Raw genomic sequence first — 15262 nt, 5'->3', positions numbered from 1 at the left:
TGTTGAGAGTCCCTTTGATTAAACTAGTCAATCATAAAGGAAATCAATCCTGAATATTCACTGGAAGGAATGATGCTGAAGTTGAAACTCCAACACTTGGGCCACCAGATGTGAAGAGCTGACTCATTAGAAAATACCCTGATGCTGGCAAAGATTGAGGGCAAGAGGAAAAGTGGGTGACAGAGGACAAGATGGTTGGATGGCATCACTAACTCAATGGACATGAGTTTGAGCAAACTACGGGATATGGTGAAGGACAGGGAGACCTGGAGTGCTGCAGTCCATGGAGTTGCAAACAGTCAGACACAACTGAGCAACTGAACAACAGGGAACTAGATCTCACATGTGGTGACTAAGAGTTCACATGCCACAGCTAAAGATCCCGCATGCCACAACGGAGATCCCTCAAGCCACAACTAAGACCCGGCACAGCCAAATAAGTAAATAAAAATTAAAAGACCCTTAAAGAAATGATGGAGAGGAGGGGTTATAGTGGATATACAGTATCCTAAATCCTCAGAATTTCTGGCTGGGAACTTCCTTCCAACTCCACTACCATTCCCAGTCCCAAGCCTCTAGCATGCTTCGGGACTGCTAGATACCTGGTTTGAGGACTGTATTCTTAAAAAGTAAGCCAGCCTGCTAGGAAAAGCAGCTTTCACTTCCCCCATGGGGCTCTATCAGAGTGAAAGGATGCCCTCAAGGCATTAAGGAGCTCCTATTACTTTCCAGTGAGGAAAAGAACTGAAGACAGGAATTACCTGGAGGAGTTAATTTAAAAGATGTGGTTTTACTTTGGTTGGTCTCTTAGAAGCAGAATGCTTCTTATTATATACTAAGACCTTTCCATAAAACACTCACTTTAAAAAACGTATTATGCTTTTTTTAAAATTTTGTTTTAAAACACATTTTAAAAAGTGGTACTGAGGGAGGCATCAGTGAGTGAAGATAACTTTTTTCAGGGGTGGGCTCTACATAGTAAATATAAAGATTGGTGGAAAGACATGGCTCAGTTTCAGAATCTATCAGTTCAGTTCAGTTCAGTCACTCAGTCGTGTCCGACTCTTTGCGACCCCATGAATCGCAGCACGCCAGGCCTCCCTGTCCATCGAGTGGACCCTGGGAGTTCACTCAAACTCATGTCCATCGAGTCAGTGATGCCATCCAACCATCTCATCCTCTGTCGTCCCTTTCTCCTCCTGCCCCCAATCCCTCCCAGCATCAGAGTCTTTTGCAATGAGTCAACTCTTCGCATGAGGTGGCCAGAGTACTGGAGTTTCAGCTTCAGCATCATTCCCTCCAAAGAAATCCCAGGGCTGATCTCCTTCAGAATGGACTGGTTGGATCTCCTTGCAGTCCAAGGGACTCTCAAGAGTCTTCTCCAACACCACGGTTCAAAAGCATCAATTCTTCGGTGCTCAGCTTTCTTCACAGTCCAACTCTCACATCCATACATGACCACTGGAAAAACCATAGCCTTGACTAGACGAACCTTTGTTGGCAAAGTAATGTCTCTGCTTTTCAATATGCTATCTAGGTTGGTCATAACTTTTCTTCCAAGGAGTAAGCGTTTTTTAATTTCATGGCTGCAGTCACCATCCGCAGTGATTTTGGAGCCCAAAAAATAAAGTCTGACACTGTTTGCACCGTTTCCCCATCTATTATACACACACATTTTGGACTTGATGAAATTTCACAAATGAAACCATGAAATATCATAATAAGGAGTGTACTGATGGGGCTTCCTTGCTGATCCAGTGGTTAAGAATCTGCCTTGCAGTGCAAGAGATACAGGTTCGGTCCCTGGTCCCTGAAGATCCCACATACCTCAGAGCAACTAAGCCCATATGCCACAACCACGGAGCCTGTGCTCTAGAGCCCGAGAGCGCAGCGGCTACTGAAGCCCCTGCGCCCTAGGGTGGATGCTCCACAACAAGAGAGGCCATTGCAATGAAAAGCCTGCACATGCAAGAAGAGTAGCCCCCGCTTGCCGAAACTAGAGAAAGCCCACGCAGCAAAGACGACCCAGCACAGTCAAAAATAAATAAATAAATCTTAAAAAAAAAGGAGTGTGTGGAAGACAACAGCTCATGATGTCACCCACTGCAGTTGTATGTACACCTGCTACTCAGAATACAGATACATTTCAGTTCCCGCTTGAATAAGGAACAGAAGTCTCTCTCCAAGAGGTCAGTGCCACTCCGTAATGCATAGTTTAAAATGTATGTCTGTTAGCTAATGTGCAAAAATCAAAATCAGCGCTTTTGGGTGTGCAAAGTTGAATCTATGCCGTTTTAAAGTTATTTTATGACTTACAGTTTTTAAAAGCTGGTTTTATACTTTAAATTGGAAAAGGGACGCGTATTTCCCTATTTTAAAAAGATGAGAGTGATTCTCTTATTTTTTCCCACGAAGTAGACTACTTCAGCAAAATGGTACATCGTGTGCTATTCTGGCCTCTTGGGAAACATGACATAGTCAAGTTTGCTAGAAAGAGATTAATGATAGCTTTCAGCCATACATCTCACTGTGACTTCTTCGGGATATTTATTGGTCTGAAGAGAAAATGGCGGCGGGGGGTGGGGGTAAGAGAAATTTGTGTTTAGGATCAGATATGGGCAATGGATGACTTACAGTTAACTGTAGAACCACTGGCTTCCAACTGTGTTTTTCTGTCATCTACACTTTTCCCACATAGAGATTTCACAACAATAAATTTACAAACCAGTCCTGTAACGCAGTTTTAAATTATTAAATCAAGAGAAGGCGGTATGTAAAAAGCATGAGCTACACCTCTAGAGCCGATTTGTCAGAAACGAACAACAACCCTTAAAATCAGTGCTCTCAATGTTCGTTCTTGCCATCTATTTTGACGCAAATAGAAACAGAACAGCATTTTTAGATCCGGCATTTCTGTGTGGTGCAGACATGCCGGCTTCTATGAATTTTCTCACCTCTGGGAAATGTACTTCTGAACCGTGTAACTGTTGTGCAACTAGCCAAGTGGAACTATGACGCAACAGTCCGCTGCAAGTTGCCTTTAAAACAATGATGTCATTTGGCGCAGATGTAGTCACGTTTATAACACAGGTAGATACCGCAAAGCACCTTCCATATCGTCCCCGAGTCCCCCACCCCCACCGTGTGCCAGATGCAAAAAAACATTTTCCGGGTTCCCTAACCCTCAACTTGTGGAGGGTGGGCGCACCACAGTGGCTCGAGCCCACCGCTCGTGCAAGTGAAGTGGGACCGCGGCGAGGGGACCAGCACTGCCGAGAGTTCCCAGCCCCGACGGCGAAGCCGCACGGGAAGCCGCGTTGGGCCGGGCCCACGGCCGCAGCGCCGACCGCTTTACTCCTTCCGTGAGGCCCGCTGGCGTGGCGGGCAGAACGTGGGGCCCCGCGGGCGTGGGACAGCCCTGCCCCCATCCCGCTCCCACACCCGCTCCCGCTCCCGCGGCGCCGGAAGTGACGCGCGCTGGCTGAAAGATGGCGGCATTGGCGCTCGACCAGGGGGAAGGTAAACACCCTCCAGGCCGCTGCCCGCGCGCGGGCCCCCTCGAGGCGCCGGCGGGGGCCGAGGGTGCCTCCCGGGCTTGCGTTCCAACTCTCGGCTTCCCACCCTTCGACCGCCCTACCCGCGTGGCAGGCTTCCGCGTTGTACGACGGCGCACCGGGCCCCCTGCCGGCGGGCCCCGCCTCCCTGGGCGGGCCCCGGGCGGCTCCCGCGGCCCGCAGGGGGCGCGCGGCCCGGAGCGGCCCCTGGCTCGTGGCCCCGCAAGCTCCGCCCTTTTCCCGCCCCTTTCCCGCCTTCCTCCACCCCCGGCGTGGGTGATCCTGAGGCTCCGCGCGCTCTGGGGCAGAAGCCCGGAGACGCCGTCGTCGACGTCTTCACCGCCGGTGCTTCTCCTGCTACCCGCGGCCCCCCAGCCCCTCTCTCCGCCCGAGGCCCCGCGTCGGCCCTCCCGCCGAACCCCGCCGGGCGCTGCGAAGCCCCTGGCGTTGGCAAGGCCGACCCCGGCCCCGACGCCGCTCCGCCTCGCCCGACTGTCTCGAATCTCTCTCCTCAGTGCTGTCTTCTTTCCCAGGACTGGTTTCGTGGGGGCCGCAGGCGCGCAGTCTCGCCCCCCGCCAGAGCGCCCTGGCTCGGCCCGGGAGCGGCTTCTTGTAGACGTTCGAGGAGCCTGCCGAGTGCCGTCCCGGCGCCCGACCGCCCACCGTCCGGCCCATTGGCCCGCTTCTTCCTGATGCAGACTGCCGTCCACTAGAGGCTGGACAGACCCCCGAGGTGCGTAGCCGCCCCTGGCCCTTCGGCCTGCGGGAGCCCGGGCTTCGTCCGCGGCTCCGCGCTAGGTTCGGATTCGGTAGCCCCTCAGCACTGACCCCAGTCGCACATTTGGTTGACGCCGAGATCTAATTTCTCTTTGAGTTTACTTAGATTGTTTGAAATCTAATTTTTTTCCCAAGGAGAAAAAAAAAAAGGAAGAAGCATAATTCAGCCATTTTTTGCAGCACACAGCTGCAGGTACCATGATTATTTTCTCCCTATCCCGCTCCTTCCCTTTAAAAATGCTATTTTTGCCTGAAATAGAACTATGCGAAATGCGAGGCGTAAAACGCGGAATCAGAAGGTCTGGGTTCGACTAGGTGACTCTGAGAAAATCGCTTACCGAACCTCGGTTTCTTATCTATGAAATCGAGTCGGTAATAGCCACATCACAGGGTAGTGAGGACTGTATGAGGTCATATATGTGAAAATAATCCGTAGCTGTAAAGTGTTGTAAAAATGCAAGGCAATTTTTAAAGTAACCTTTGCCAGAGTGGTGAATGTTGTAGTGGCTAACTGTTGCTGCCTCTTTTTTCACTATATTATAAGTATAAGCGATAAGGACGGAAATTAGTAAAGCACTGCTCTGAATCGATTAGATATAGTCACATTGCTTGGCCTTCTTCCTCCGAAATGCTGACTGCTTATTTAAATAACGGTATTCTTTAATTCAAATTTAACGTTTCTGAGGTGCTTTGCTTTTCATTTTTCTAGGCCGCTTATGCCCTTTTGCTTACTCGGAATATTAAACACCTTGCATTTGTTGAGTCTTTTCTATTTTTCGGATTTACATTTTTCTTTTCAAGATTAATATCTTGATAAAATTGTCATTTGGAAAATGGTGTTAAGATGTATACCTTAATTTTTATTGCTTGTTTTTCGTATCTAGGAAACAAGATGCCTGAATATCTCTACTAATTTGAAAATTGTTTTTGGAGAGCTTATACATGCATTCGAATTTCTGTAATAGATCTACAAATGTATAGAAAATCTCAGCTTTTTGACACTTAATATAGTGTTTATGTAATTTAATTCTCTCTTTATTCATCACCACACTTAGTTGGTGCTTGGAACCAGTTTTTCTATGGTAAGGGATGTTAATTTGCACTTTTTATTGCTGATTAGCTTGGCGGGGGATAATGAAATACGTAAGCCTTAAATACTTGTGGGTTGAAAATCGAAATTTTTTATCAGAATTTTTAATATATATATGTAACAGTATGGGATCATTCTTATTTGGCACATTAAAAATATATGGTCTGGCTTTTAAAAATGGGTCATAAAAAGTGAAAGAGAAGCTTTTTAAAATATATAGTTAGTTTTAGCTAATAAATGGGTTTTCTGAGTTTTTTTCCTGAAATGTTTTATTAAATTTATAATCCAGTGCCGACTGTCTTTCTGAATATGCTTTTGTTTTTTTAAAAAAGGCAGAATAATATAAGGCGGCAGGATTAAATTAGCAAAAGGAAGAGCCTACTTTAATGTGCTAGCTTTTATACGTTGGACTTACTGCTTGTCCTGAAGATAAAATTTTGGCAAATCATTGCTTTATTGGGAATTTCAAAGTTTGGCCATCTTTTTGCCTTGATCTGGGTTACCTGGGGGTAAAATTTTGGAACCGGGACTGGTGTGGCTTCATGGGTGTCCAGAAGAACCCCAAACTTGGTTTAATAATCAGCGTGTAAAACTGGTATTGTACAATATAAAGGTGAACAGTAAAATTCATGATAATAATGTAAATTTCTGATTTATCTTTACTTAGAATGCATTAAGCAGCAAATTAAAAGAACACCATGATATGTAGAGGGAGACCTCAGAAGAAAGGAGAAAGCTTTATACTTCAGTAACTTTTTTTTTTTTAATACTTTAGTACCTTTAATGACACTTTTTTCCAGCTTTTGAACGAGGGGTCCCGCATTTTCATTTTGCCCTGGGCTCCCCAAATTATGTAGCACGTCAGTTGTCAAATTTGCCTTTTCCTATTTTAAATGTTTTGAGAGTGAAAAACATTAACTGTGAGGAGAATCGCTCTGTAGCTTAGGAGACGTTGGATTAAATTATTAGAATATATTTCTTTTGAATTGGTATGCTGTAGTCCATGTGGGCTTCCCTGATAGCTCAGTTGGTAAAGAATCCGCCTGCAATGCAGGAGACCCCAGTTCGATTCCTGGGTGGGGAAGATCCGCTGGAGAAGGAATAGGCTACCCATTCCAGTATTCTTGGGCTTCCATTGTGGCTCAGCTGGTAAAGAATCCGCCTGCAATGCGGAAGACTTGGGTATGATCCCTGGGTTTGGAAGATCTGCTGGAGAAGGGAAAGGCTACCCACTCCAGTATTCTGGCCTGGAGAGTTCAGTCCATGGGGTTGTAAATAGTCGGATGCTACTGAGAGACTTTCACTTTCAGTCCGTGTGGACTTTTTCCCCCCCTAATTTAAAAAAAATTTTTGGCCATGCCACACTGCATGTGGAATCCTAGTTCTCAGACCAGGGATCGAACCTGCACCCCCTGCATTGGAAGGGGAGTCTTAACCAGTGCGCCTCCAGGGAAGTCCTGATGTGTTGTTGTTTTTTTTAACTGAAGAGACATGAAAGGCAGTTATTGGTGAAAGATTGCAGGATAGTGGTTAAACTCCAAGGCTCTGAAGTCAAACTGGCCCCATCTTATTAGGAATCATAGCCTTGGGCAAGTTACTTAACCCCCGTGAGTTTTGATTTATCTCTAAATCAGGGATGGTTACAGAGCATGGAGGGTTCTGAGAGTTAAACTTATCTATTCATCCTATAAGTATTTATTAAGCACTTATTATGTGCCAAGCAGCGTTCCTAGCAAGGTTCTGGGAATACAACAGTGAATACAAAACAAAAAAAGAAAAACAACAGAAAAATAAACTGAGGAAGGAATATAGCCTGTATCTCATTTAGTATACTGTGGAGAAAAAACAGAAAAGGAAAAGGAAGATTTTCTGTTGAATATGGTGGGTGGGTGGTTTTCTCTTTTAAAGAGGGGTTGTGGGGTGGGGGGGTGCCTCACCAAGATAAAACACTGGAGTAAAGACCTAAAGGGAGCCATGTATGTTGGGATTAGTGATCCAGGCAGAGGGAACGGCGAGTTTAGGGGCTTTAAGGTGGGTGTGTTGACTGGTTTTCAAGAAGCAGCAAAGAGGCTAGTGTGTCTGGGACAGGGTGAACAAGGGGCAGGAATTAGGAGATAATTATTATTTATTATTGCTGTTCTAGGAGTCACTGGAGAAACTCTCATAGTTCATCTTTGCCATGGGTATATGTTTGTGTGTATATATATACACACATATACATATATGTATTGCTGGTCCGAAAGTGGGAGGCCTTTTCAGAATTAAAAATTTTAACTTTGCAATAAAGAAACTAGAAAAGGCAAGATATTTCCTCAGGCTTTCTGTTTTTAATATAAGCCCTTTAAAATTCATCTGGCTGAATCACTGAAGCAGATAGAAACGAATAGAAGATTTATTCTTTGTCTCTGATAAGATCATTGAATTTAGTTAATGATTCTGCATCACTTAAAAGATTTACAGGAAATCCGTATCATAACATTAAGACCTTCCAGAAGGTTCAGTTTAGTTGTTTACTTCTTGTGTAAAACTAAGATGTTAACATTATAGTATTGATGATTTCATGTTAGAAAGTAACTTAGAAGATTTGGGGTTTTATTCCCCAGTAGAGGCTTTTCCTAGAATTCTCACTGGATCCAATCTCTAAAGGCTAGGGAAGCTGTTTTCCATGACATCACTCTTGGACTACTTTTACTTGTGAGGAATAAGCAGAGGAGCATTAAATTAAAATCTTCTGATGAAAAAATAGCATTGAAACAGGAGTGGGTTTTTTTTCTCATAAGGGTTCTTTTTATTATAGGATGACTAAATGCTAAACATACCTGAAAAATGAAGTAATTTAGATAACAGATGCCAACTGGGAGGCTGGAGGACCCAGAGCCTTCCTAAAAGCTTAGTTAAATAGTCATTGGCAGTTTGGTTCTGAGTTATAAAAACATTTTGATGGACAAAAAAGAATTTCCAGTACTAAACAAATTAATTAACTTAGGCAGCCTTTTCTCTAATATTAGACTTAATTGTTTCTCAATTTGAGCAGTATGTCTCAGGGTAAAAGGGCTGTGAATAGAGCTAATAAAGTTGGTCTGTTTTTGAATTTTTCTTTCCTTTTAGATTAAGTTGGTCACTTTGAGATTGTTAAAAGATTTTTACTTTATAGATTAAAGAAATTGTGAGGAATTTTATGACTCAGAAATTCTGTTTTTATCTATAGTAAGCCTTGCGTTTTCTTTTTAGTATGCAAGTATGGCATTTTCTACATAGGGTTTAACATTGGTAGGCTAACAGTTTGAGGATAAAGGTAATATGAAATAATTTCAAATTTTCACTGAAGATACGCATATCAACCTCTGAGAATCTAGCTTTGGTACTGAATAAATTAGGGATTTGTATGAATTTTCAAGCAGCTGTGGGGATAGTGTGAAAGCATTAAATTATTGCTTATGGCATAAACATGGAGGTTAGTTAATTTTGAAACATCTCTACTTGCCTACAGTTTTGCCTTCCAATCAGAATGACAGCCTTCTAGCTGAAAAGGAAGCATTTAATTTCTTTGCCTTTGAGTTCCTGTCTAGTTTTACCCTCATCAGACTTTGTTTACTCGTCACTAGAGAGTTTGAACTGTTAGAAATTTCTGTGGTATAAATAGCAGTAATGGTCTTTCAGAGCAGAGGTGGGAAGAGGTTGCTTTGTGTATGTGTGTGTGTATTGTCATTTATCTCTTGTACAGTCAGTGGTGCTTAATTTTTTGGTCTTAGAACGTCATTATATTCTTAAAATTTATTGGAATCTCAAAGAGCTTTTGTTTATGTGGGTTGTATCTATTTATATTGAGCATTTTAGAAATTAAAACTGGGAAGTTTGAAAAAATACTTAAAATGAATTTAAAGTCCCATTACTTGTTAATTCTAAATTTTTTTTTCTGGCCTCACCAGGGCCTGTGGGATCTTAGTTCCTGAGCCCCCTGCATTGGGAGCTCAGAGTCTTAACCACTGGACCACCAGGGAAGTTCCTAAATAGCATTTTTTAAATGAAAAATAACTACTTTCCCAAACAACAAAAAACTTAGAAGAATGGCATAGTTTTATTACATTTTTGAAAGTCTCTTTAATGTCTGGCTTAATAAAAAACAATGGCTTCTTATCATTTCTTATCACATGTAGTCTCTGGAAAACACTGAGAGAATGAAAGTAAACAAGAAAAATCACTTTTAAAATTATTATGAAAATTGTTTTGATCTCACAAAGTCCTCTGTGGGGACTGAAGCCCCTGGACCACACTTTGAGAAATACTATACCACTCATTCTCATGCATAGAGAATGTGAGGCTTTCTTTTTTCTTTAGTCAGTGCCAAGTTTATGGAATAGGACAAACTCCAGTGTTTCTTTCCTGATAATATAAGTATGCCTTGTCATTTAGTTTAAGTTGGTTCCCCTTTTGAAAAAAACCTACTGTTTGAAATTCTGAAGGCCAAATGTAGAATACAGAAGTGTAGAAGGCCAAGGGTATGCAGGTTTATAAACCCATGATTTCTCTTAATCTGACTTACCTGTTTTCAAGAGTGAGGATACATGATTTTTGTACACTGAGCATTTTGTTTGTTAGTAAATAACTTTTCTCAAAGCTCCTTAACAGATTTTTTTTTTCCAAACCTCATTGATTTTGTAGAATTACTTGATTTTGTTTACTTTTAGTGATTAGTTCTTACAATTATTAATTTATTCCTTAAATTTCTATAATTATCTATATAAATTTTGTGTTTTCCTTTTTTGTATTCTTCTTACACTTTTTCTTGTTATTTGTTTATATGTGTTTTTTGTGTGTTATTTTTGTTTTATTTTAATTTAAGCCTTTTTTTTTTTTCTTTATAGCTTCCAGGGTATGGATTGTGAACAAGGTGGTTTTGTTTCACGTGTTCATTTGTAAGTTTGGTTGTTTGATGCCTTAAACGTTTATGTTACAGATCCATGCTGTACAATAGAATGTAATGCAAGCCACATATGTAATTTACAATTTTCTCATAGCCACAGTTTTAAAAAGTAGAAAACAGGTGAGATTAATTGTAATGTTTTGTTTAACTCAGTATATCCAAAATATTATTCCAACATGTAATCACTATTAAAAATTTGTATAATGAGATATTTTCCTTTTTTTGTACTAAGTCTTCAAAATCTGGTGTTTATTTTACACTTAAAGCACATCTCAATTTGATCTAACCATATTTCCAGTGTTCAAAAACCCCATAGGTAGTGGCTTTCATATTGAACAGCACAAATACAAAGAGTAGTTTACTCTTGTTGGGGCAGAAAAGCTAGAAAATTGTGCTTGTGTGGAGAGAAAAAATGGAAAACAATGCCATTGCAAACAAGGTCCAGTGTTTTGACTACCAATACATTTCCTGATCTCTTATAAATTTGCATTGTGGTAAACCTTAGGGTGGTGTGGGGTCTATAGAGGGGAGTTTGAAGGGTGTTAAGTTCCTGTGGTTGTGTGGGTGATAAGGACATTAGGTAAGAGTTAGACAGGGAAGGCAGCATTGATTGACCTCTGGTGGGGTGCTTCCCTCTGGGCTAGACATTTAACTTACCTTAATTTATTTGATCATCACCCCAACTCAATAATAATAGATGATGATTGTTCCTAATATATGGATGGAAACTGAGGTCAGGAAGTTAGATTTCTCCCAGACACACTGATGGTAAGTACTAATAAGTGCTCTGATTTCAAAGATTTTGCTCTTTTCTAGCCACACTATTTTGTATGTTTTGCAAATCAGGTTCTAGCCTTAATTCTGTTTCTAACTAGTTGTATGACCTTGAAGAAAAATATCACCTATGGATATTAGTATCTTCATCTATCAAGTCAGAGTTGGCTTGAGTCCTGGGAGACTTTACTAAGAAAATAAGCTAGGTTTGAAGTGGTGTTGCTAAGAAGGGTTTCTCCACATTAACTGGACTGTTAAAGGGTCAGGGTTATTTTATTCGTTCCAGTAACAGTAAGTGAAGGGGCGTAATAATAGGCCCTAAGGCTATAGTATACTTGAGGACCATATGCTATTCTACGTTGTCATGTGTATTAACTCGTTTATTTCTCACAGCAGCCTATGAGATAGGCTCTATTAATATTAGTATCCCCTTTTTACAGAGGAGGACATTAGAACACAGAGAGGCTAAGTGGCTTGCCCCAAGGTCACAGAGCTAATAAGAGATACAACCAGGATTCAAACACAGGCATCTGACTCCAGACCTGTACTCACTACTGTTTAGAGACTGTATCATGTTGGGCAGTTAACATTGATACTGAGTATTGATATACATGCTTCCCATAAAAGTGTAAGATATTGCTACTTCCCTAAAGCTGTCACACTGATAGATGCACAAAGCTTTTTCATGTAGAAAGAGTGACTGCAAATTTCTAAGCTAAAGTGCTTTACACATCTGTAAAATCATATAAAAGTAAAATAAATGAAAGTTTTATGACTAAAAATCTTTAGAAATCATCATGTTTAATGCCTTTGTAGATATGGAGATAAGGCCAAGAAAGTTTGAGTAACTTACTCAAAGTATTTCTATTTTAAAACTCTCTTAGTTAGGAACCTTGGTTATAGGTAGGAAAAACCCACCTGAGGTAGTAAAGGCCAGTGGGGGGGGATTTATCCTGAGCATGTAAGGATTTCTCTCAGCACCCACTGGCAGGAATGGAGCTGGGCCTAGGAACTGGGAAAATGAAGGCGTTAAGGAGCACTCTCTTTCTTCTGTCTTGGCTTTCCTCTTTTTTCTCAGTTGACTGGCATTCTCTGATACTCAGCCCACATGACAGGCAAAAGTTGGTGCCCACAACTGAGCAGAAGCTACTCTTTGACATGTTCTAGTTCCAGTCATACACAGTGCACGTCTATTTCTTTTTCTTTCTCTCCTCTTTCTAGATTCTCGACACAGGAGCACTCATCTTAATTCATATTTCCCAGCCCCATCTGACCGAATCTGACATACTGTTAGTGTGTCCATGGAAGCCTGTCTGCTAGGAACCCCCCCTCTGTGGGCTGGGTGCCTAGAGGACAGCAGGTGCTGCCCTTACATCTAAAGACTGAAAGGATCTTTAGCCTTACAGCTTACCAATTCCCTCCCACCTCCTTTGTGCTATGATGTTTACATCATATTAAGTATCTGGAAGCTAGGTTACTTTTTTTTGAGAAAGCATAGTGTCTCCTTTAAAAACTTTCCTTTAGATGGAATCTTTGTCAGAAAGATGAATATTAGCTGTTTGAGACTTTATCACATAGTGATACCTGTTGAATAGAGAGGGTTACTTTGACAAGAAGTGAAATACGTGGTATTTTAGGCACTGTCAAATAACAGATAATGACACAAAGCAGTTTCATCTCAAGTATGTGAATGCTGGTGTTCAGCCTTCCATTATTAAATCTACATTAAAAATGACCAATAAATCTTGATGAGTCAAAGTGATAGTTGGTGTCCTTAATGATCCTGAGAAAGATAGTGAAATACTGAAATTTTCATCCAGTTTAATTTGTTATATTTTTTATTCAAATTATTTTGAAAACTGCTAATTAGTGTGATGTTCATAGCACTCTACTAACCAGAATGTTTAATTATTCAGATACCATGGTGGGTGATGTTCCTTTTGTTCACAGTATGCATTTGTGTATATGTGCTTTATATCAGTTGGAAAATTCTAAGTTTGTTAAATTTGCCTTTTTTAAAAATATAAATTTATTTATTTTAATTGGAGGCTAATTACTTTACAATATTGTATTGGTTTTGCCATACATCAACATGAATCCGCCGCAGGTATACACGTGTTCCCCATCCTGCCTTTAAAAGTAATTCAAGAAATAAAATCTGATAGCTTGCTTTAATCTTGAATGTGTTAGTAAAGTAGTTCTGCCAAGCATTGATTACAGTGTCTAAAATATTTTATATCGATCTTCCAAATTATAGACAGCTCTCTTGTGTTCTCCCTTTCCAAAATGAAAGTATAAAGCTTTTGGATTAATGGATTACTAATAAAAATTTTGATGTAAAGTATCTTGTGCATACTTTACTGTCTTAAGTAGGTTAACGTAAGTGAGCATGTAGTATAATTAATAAGACTTACAGGTAAGTTAGGGACAAATGGGGAGAAAGAGGTACCTAGAATCCTCTTGATAAGAAGGGAATACAAAAGAAAGAACTGATTGGGGAGAGGAGAGAATTAGGATTCTGTCTAGACATGATTTTGAGATCCCTGTGGTGTACCCAGAGATACCTAACAGGAGATGTGCTATGTAGTACTAGTGTAAGGATAGTGATTGGGACAGTGATGGTCAAGGCATTGGTAAAGGTAAATGTTAGTAGAAACCATGGGTTTAGATGAGCTCTTTGAGGGAAATACAGTGTTTAGATGAAAAGATAAAAGGTGCAAGAATAGAATCCTGGGGAACACCCATGTTTAAGGGATAGCTCAAGAAAAGTAAGTCCAGGAAGGAGACTGAGAAATAAGCAGCCCCAAAATAGGAAGAGAACTAGGAAAATAGAGGCCTGAAGCTGAGAGAGTGATGAGCCAAGGGAGTAAGTCATGCTGCAGAAAGATCCTGAGAAACAAGGGACTATGATGTAACCACTGGATTTGACAGAGGATTTTGTAGATTTTTTAAAATGAGCTTTTTGAAAGCAGTAATATGCTTTTATTGAAGATAGATTAGCAAACACAGATCAGCCAAAAGAAAAAAAAAAGACTTGCCAGATAGTCTCCCGTCCAAAATAACTTTTTTTTTAGCATTTTAGTTTATTATCCTTTCAGACTTTTTTCTTATTTATTAACAAAGGGTTTTTATTTTCTTGGAGATAACCCCAGACTGGGATAACTACTGAATAAATGGGTTAATATGTCAGGGAGTTAAAATAGAGTGTCAAACAAAGTAGTCAAATCCAGTGATAGCTTGCCCAAAGATTGGAGATACAGTGCCTGTTAGTACACTAGTCTGTGAAAGCGCGCCGTTTTTACTCTCGGCAGCTGAAGGCTCTGCCAAACCCAGGGTGCGGAGGGGATTCCTGAATGGCACACACCTTTATGTCTAATAGTGCCTGGCACACAGAGGTGCTCTTTTAGTTAACAAAGGGGAAGGCATCTGTGATAAGAGTGGTGAGGCTGGCAGTGATGGTCTACATGAAGAAGAGGATGGAGCAGGTGCCAGCAGTGACTGGTTCCAGCTGCTTCGCTGGAGGGCTCGTGGCCCACCCAAACACCCAAGCAGGGTAAGGAAAGAGGTTGGGAGTTGGGGGTCTGATACCAGAAGATCTAAGCTGGAGAAGGCCAGGTAAAGTTTGGAGGTGACAGACCAAATGAAAGGGGAGGAGAATATTAAGCCAGAGAGTGGGCAGTTGACAAGATTTCAGGTGTGGATCAGTGGTGAGGCCCAGCAGATTTGAGCATAAGATTTTAAAATGGAGTAAGAAGGGAGGTGACAAGAGTTTAGATGATCAGAGAACTTCACCTCTCAGTTTTTGGGTGAGCGATCTTAGGTGAACATTGAAGAGGTGGAGAAAAGGACTCTTAGCCAAGTAACACAGGCATCAGCAAATGTGGAGGGAAGAGAGATCAGGATATGTGTATGTGATAAATAACAGGGAGCAATAGAAGGTGGATTTTAACTAAGAGAGAAGCCATATTTTAGAAAAAGGACAGTAGAAAGCCAAGAGAAGGCTCAGGAGGTAGATTGTAAGCTATAGAAGAGCATTTTGTTCTAAGAACATAGAAGAGGGTGTTTCATTTTGTTTTGTTTTGTTTTGTTTTTAAATCAGACTGCAGAGAAAATTTTCTGTGACCAGCATGATGCTGTAGGGGA

At 41.2% G+C, this 15262-nt stretch overlaps 1 protein-coding gene across 2 annotated transcripts in view; it reads left to right on the top strand.

Moving 5' to 3' along the window:
- Window positions 1-3456: 3456 nt before the first annotated feature.
- KLHL15 (kelch like family member 15) overlaps window positions 3457-15262 on the top strand; it is a 35127-nt gene continuing 23321 nt past the window's right edge. Inside the window, exons 1-2 of one of the 2 annotated variants that reach the window (XM_006072180.4) lie at window positions 3457-3519; window positions 4088-4287. The gene's annotated coding sequence lies outside the window, so the exon portion shown is untranslated. Of the gene's footprint in view, window positions 3520-3870; window positions 4288-10286; window positions 10338-15262 lie in introns of those variants that run through there. The other variant, XM_006072181.4, reaches the window with a different exon arrangement.

The sequence above is a fragment of the Bubalus bubalis genome, chromosome X (assembly GCF_019923935.1).
Source record: "Bubalus bubalis isolate 160015118507 breed Murrah chromosome X, NDDB_SH_1, whole genome shotgun sequence".
Taxonomy (NCBI): Eukaryota; Metazoa; Chordata; class Mammalia; order Artiodactyla; family Bovidae; genus Bubalus; species Bubalus bubalis.
Note: the sequence above shows the minus strand (reverse complement) of the source record. Positions and strands in the feature narration are given on the sequence as shown.